This window comes from Oncorhynchus masou, chromosome 9, assembly GCF_036934945.1.
Source record: "Oncorhynchus masou masou isolate Uvic2021 chromosome 9, UVic_Omas_1.1, whole genome shotgun sequence".
NCBI lineage: Eukaryota > Metazoa > Chordata > Actinopteri > Salmoniformes > Salmonidae > Oncorhynchus > Oncorhynchus masou.
Genome location: NC_088220.1, coordinates 69373636 through 69379635, shown reverse-complemented (window position 1 = coordinate 69379635; position 6000 = coordinate 69373636).

Below are 6000 nucleotides of genomic sequence, written 5' to 3'. Positions count from 1 at the left end.
ATAGAAACTGGCAATCAGCTTCTGTCCACCTACAGGAGAAATCACCTAATTGTTGAATTAAACATGTGTACAAAGGCAGCTCCAAAGGGAACAGGGATGAGGGAGTATGGCTGCTGTCTGTTAAAGGTCATTGGGAGGCCTAGTCCCTAGACAATGTTCCGTTAGAGACAGAGACTTGCTGATTGGGCTAGTACAATGATTGTGCATCATATCAGTAGCGCTTCAGTTGAGCTCCCATAGACATATAGACCTACACCAGGCCACCCAGGCACTATTGGCAGCATCACTTGTAGCGTTCTGATTTGGTAGAGCCATAGCCAACGGCTACACTGCAATTTTCATTACTGGAGGGCCGGCTGTAGTTTTACGGCATAGCACCCAGCAATTTGTATTCACAATTCAGCCAATTGTGCCTGTGTGTGTGCGATTGTGTGTGTGTGTGTGTAGTAAGTGTGTGTGTGTCCGTGCGTGACTGTTTGTGTATGTGTGTCGCTATACAAGCGTGTGTTTTTTGTGTGTATTTGTGTGTGCTTATGCGTATGTACATGCATACATTTCTGATTATGTTTGTGCATATAAATGAATGTGTGTTTGTGGTCCCACGCCATGCATCAGTGCCTCACGCAAACACCCTTCCCCACTCTCTCTCCCACCTCCTCCCCCTGTTTGGCAGACAAAGCATGAAGGAGGGAGTGAGTGACTCACAATCCACTTCCCCCTCCTCCTATCCTCTCCTCGGCTCCAAACACAGCCAGGGTCTCTTTAAACAGAAAACAAAGCAACTATGAGAGAAGGAAGGATCATTTAATAGGATTTCATTCAGCAGTGATGGGGGAGGGAGACAGGGAGCCAAGTCAATGGAAGACTGGGCCAAGGCACATTCTCCTGCAGGAGACAGGAACACCTGACAAATACAGGAGATAGAGGAGGAGACACATGAAGAGGGTGATTACCTCCTAGGGCCAGGAAACCTATAGGACTGGATGCAATCAAGGCCCTGTCTTGTCTAATCAAATGCTGCTGCAGGTACTAATCCCGCCATTTAAGGATAACATGAAGCCTTGTTGTCGTCTAGCCACATTCAGGGATGTGAGAGGAGTTGGAAGGGTCATGAACCCTTCACCTCCTTCCAACTCCTCTCACATCCCTGAATGTGGCTCATTTTTTAAAACTCTAGACCCAAAACTCAAAAGGTTGCAAAGTTCAAGGGGGCCGAATACTTTCGCAAGGCACTGTATATATATACAGTTGAAATTGAAGTTGGAGGTTTACATACACCTTTGCCACATACATTTAAACTTTGTTTTCTGACATTCCTGACATTTAATCCAAGTAAAAATTCCCTGTTTTAAGGCCGTTAGGATCCCCACTTTATTTTAAGAATGTGAAATGTAAGAATAATAACATTCCCATTGGGTCAGAAGTTTGCATACACTTCATTAGTATTTGATAGCATTGCCTTTAAATGGTTTAATTTGGGTCAAACGTTTCAGGTAGCTCTTGTCCCATTCCTCCTGACAGAGCTGGTATAACTGAGTCAGGTTTGTAGTCCTCCTTGCGCGTACACACTTTTTCAGTTCTGCCCACAAATTTTCTATAGGATTGAGGTCAGGGCTTTGTGAGGCCACTCCAATACCTTGACTTTGTGGTCCTTTAGCAATTTTGCCACAACTTGGAAGTAGGCTTGGGGTCAATGTCCATTTGAAAGACCCATTTTTGACCAAGCTTTAACTTCCTGACTGATGTCTTGAGATGTTGCTTCAATATACACACACTTCTCTATCCTCATGAAGCCATCTATTTTGTGAAGTGCACCAGTCCCTCCTGCAGCAAAGCACCCCCACAACATGATGCTGCCACCCCAGTGCTTCACGGTTGGGATGGTGTTCTTCGACTTGCAAGCCTCCCCCTTTTTCCTCTAAACATGATGAGTACATTTCTCGTACATGTATAACGACATACATTTCTCCAAAAAGTACGATCCTCGTCCACATGTGCAGATGCAAACCGTAGTCTTGTCTTTTTTATGCCGGTTTTGGAGTAGTGGCTTCTTCCTTGCTGAGCGGCCTTTCAGGTTATGTTGATATAGGACTTGTTTTACTGTGGATATATATATTTTTGTACCTGTTTCCTCCATCATCTTCACAAAGTCCTTTGCTATTGTTCTGGACTTGTTTTGCACTTTTCGCACCACAGTACGTTCATCTCCAGGAGACTGAACGCGTCTCCTTCCTGAGCTGTATGACGGCTGCGTGGTCCCATGGTGTGTATACTTGCGTACTATTGTTTGTACAGATGAATGTGGTACCTTCAGGTGTTTGGATATTGCTCCCAAGGATGAACCAGACTTGTGGAGGTCTTGGCTGATTTTTTTTGATTTTCCCATTATGTCAAGCAAAGAGGCACTGAGTTTGAAGGTAGGCCTTGAAATACATCCACAGGTACACCTTCAATTGACTCAAATTATGTAAATCAGAAGCTTCTAAAGCCATGACATACTTTTCTGGAATTTTCCAAGCTGTTTAAAGGTACAGTCAACTTAGTGTATGTAAACTTCTGACCCACTGGTGATACAGTGAATTAATTATAAGTGAAGTAATCTGTGTGTAAACAATTGTTTGAAAAATTACTTGTGTCAAGCACACAATAGATGTCCTAACCGACTTGCCAAAACTATAGTTTGTTTACAAGAAATTTGTGGAGTGGTTGAAAAACGAGTGACTCCAACCTAAGTGTATGTAAACCTCTGACATCAACTGTACATAATATGACATTTGTAATGTCTTTATTATTTTAGAACTTCTGTGAGTGTAATGTTTACTGTTCATTTTTATTGTTTATTTCACTTTTGTATATTATCTACCTCACCTGGTTTGGCAATGTTAACATATGTTTCCCATGCCAATAAATACCCTTGAATTGAATTGAGAGAGAGAGACTATTGGGGATTGAGAGAGAGCGGGAGAGAGAGAGAGAGAGAGAGAGAGAGAGAGAGAGAGAGAGAGAGAGAGAGAGAGAGAGAGGGTATTGAGAGAGAGACAGACTGAGGGGGATTGAGAGATAGAGTGAGAGGGGCCCCTTACCAGCCAGCGACCGCCAGTAGTTCAGAGTCAAACAGGGCCAATCAGCCTCGGTGTGTGAGATAATGAGGGTTGCTGGGGTCCGGCTGTCCTCCCTCCCCTCTCCTCCTTTCATCCTGTTATCAGCCAGACCATAGTGCTGCTGAATCAGGCAGGCGGTGTGTGTGAAGCAGGTTATTAGAGGCCAGATTAGGTCATCCCTTACCTCCTTCTGATCCCACCTCTGTCTCCAACCGTCCGGCAGTCACTCATAGCGATATGATCCTAATTTTCACAAAGGAACACAAAAGGGCCCGGCTGTCTCGTGAGGCCTTGGTGTTTCAGCTCTCTCTCTCCTTCACGCCACTGCTCCCCTCGCATCACGCCCTGCCAAGCGCAGCCGGCAAGCAACTTCCCATTTTTCCATTATCATATTTTACTTCCACCTTTTCCACTTGTCTGAGTGGCCCACTTTCTCCGGCGAGCAGCACACTTAAAGAGGCGTTTACAACCTCTCAGGCTGCCACAGTGCTGGACTCAGACATCAAATAGAGCCTGAGATGTCTCAGAAGTGTACGCATGGGAGAGTTGACCACCAGACAAAACACGTTGCGGCTCAGAGAGGTCTAAGTCTGCTTTACCCTGCCTAGAAAAATACAAACAGCGCTGTTCCACAAAATCATAATCAAAGTGTTCTACAGGCAGCAGAGTTAGCTGCACATGTATCATAAACCTCCAACATGTCCCAGCTACACTGGGAGGGAATCAGCCTCGGCAGCCCCAGAGATCACAGCATTTGAATAATGCCAGTAGAAGGCACCTTTTTCACCAGCAGAAGAGATTAAAATTGTGAAACGTGTAAATGTCTTTTAAGAAGCTGGTGCCTGGCGATAAAGTGGGATGTGCTGCTACTAAGGGGAGAAGAGGAGGCGGGCAAGGCGAGAGGAGGGAAACATGGACTTTGGCAAATGTGGTCTCTTCAGGATGTTCTGGGCTGGGTTACCTTCACTTTGACTTCTCCTCTTTTCTGCTGCAGCCTGTAAGCCTTCAATTAAATGACGGCTACCTTTTTCAAGTCACTAATCCTCTTAACTCAGCGCCTGCACCCTTTGCCATACGTAAAGAGCCCTGCAAGGCCAAGAGAAGTAGAACACTTTGGAGAGTAGAGTCACTCCTCTCTGGCCCCCTCTGTCCCTCAATGTTAACTTCTGGAGTTAACCAAGTGGGGGCCCAGTCACAGGCCCTGAATGAAGCCTGGGTGTAAGTGTTATCTTAATACAGACATGGGTAATGTGTGTTGGTAGTAAAAGAGACTTGGAGTGATGGGACAAAGTGTCGTCATTCCAACAGCATTTCCTTCCTTCCTGAGACACGCTTCTATTAGCCGTCAGTGATCCATTCAAGCCCTCGTCCGCCAGGCAAGGCAGGAATGCTAGTGCTTTATGACACCAAGGTCAAAGGTCAACGATGCAGGGTCAGCTACACCGCTCCTCCCATCCCTTATGTCTTAGATTTGCCTCGAATCTTGAAACCATAAAGCATTTTCAAAGAGCATTTGAAAAAGAAATGTAGTTGATTTTTTTTTGCAATTATTTCTTATTCAGGAAACATAATGCATTTGAGAGGTCGGAAATTGAACCAAACTTCCTCAGCACTACCAAAGGGGAAATGAAACATTTAGCAATGGTAATTTTCCTTTTTCAAATTGGTTAAATTACAGAGGGTTGGAAATTGTGGGCAAATCAATTTTAGGGGAAGAACAAAGTGCAAAAGCTTAAAAAAGTCTTCATCTCTTAGGTTTAGATTTGACTCATCTTTTCCCATTTACTACATGCAGAGACTTAGGCAGAAGGCAGGCAGATAGGGGAGGCAGGGGTTTGGGGGTCGTATAACGGGAAGACAAGTGTTTGAGACAGAAATACCGGTCGCAGGTCACAGAGGACACGAGAAGATTCACAGAGCTCTCAAACCTTCAGGATGACCACAACATTTGCCACACAATACTACCATAGTCATTCTACATTTGCCACACAATACTACCATAGTCATTCCACAGAGGACACAAGAAGATTCACAGAGCTCTCAAACCTTCAGGATGACCCCCACATTTGCCACACAATACTACCATAGTCATTCTACATTTGCCACACAACACTACCATAGTCATTCTACATTTGCCACACAATACTACCATAGTCATTCTACGTTTGCCACACAATACTACCATAGTCATTCTACATTTGCCACACATTACTACCAAAGTCATTCTACATTTGCCACACAATACTACCATAGTAATTCTACATTTGCCACACAATACTGCCATAGTCATTCTACATTTGCCACACAATACTACCATAGTCATTCTACATTTGCCACACAATACTACCATAGTCATTCTACATTTGCCACACAATACTACCATAGTCATTCTACATTTGCCACACAACACTACCATAGTCATTCTACATTTGCCACACAATACTACCATAGTCATTCTACGTTTGCCACACAATACTACCATAGTCATTCTACATTTGCCACACATTACTACCAAAGTCATTCTACATTTGCCACACAATACTACCATAGTCATTCTACATTTGCCACACAATACTACCATAGTCATTCTACGTTTGCCACACAATACTACCATAGTCATTCTACATTTGCCACACATTACTACCATAGTCATTCTACATTTGCCACACAATACTACCATAGTCATTCTACATTTGCCACACAATACTACCATAGTCATTCTACATTTGCCACACAATACTACCATAGTCGTTCTACATTTGCCACACAATACTACCATAGTCATTCTACATTTGCCACACAATACTACCATAGTCATTCTTCATTTGCCACACAATACTACCATAGTAATTCTACATTTGCCACACAATACTACCATAGTCATTCTTCATTTGCCACA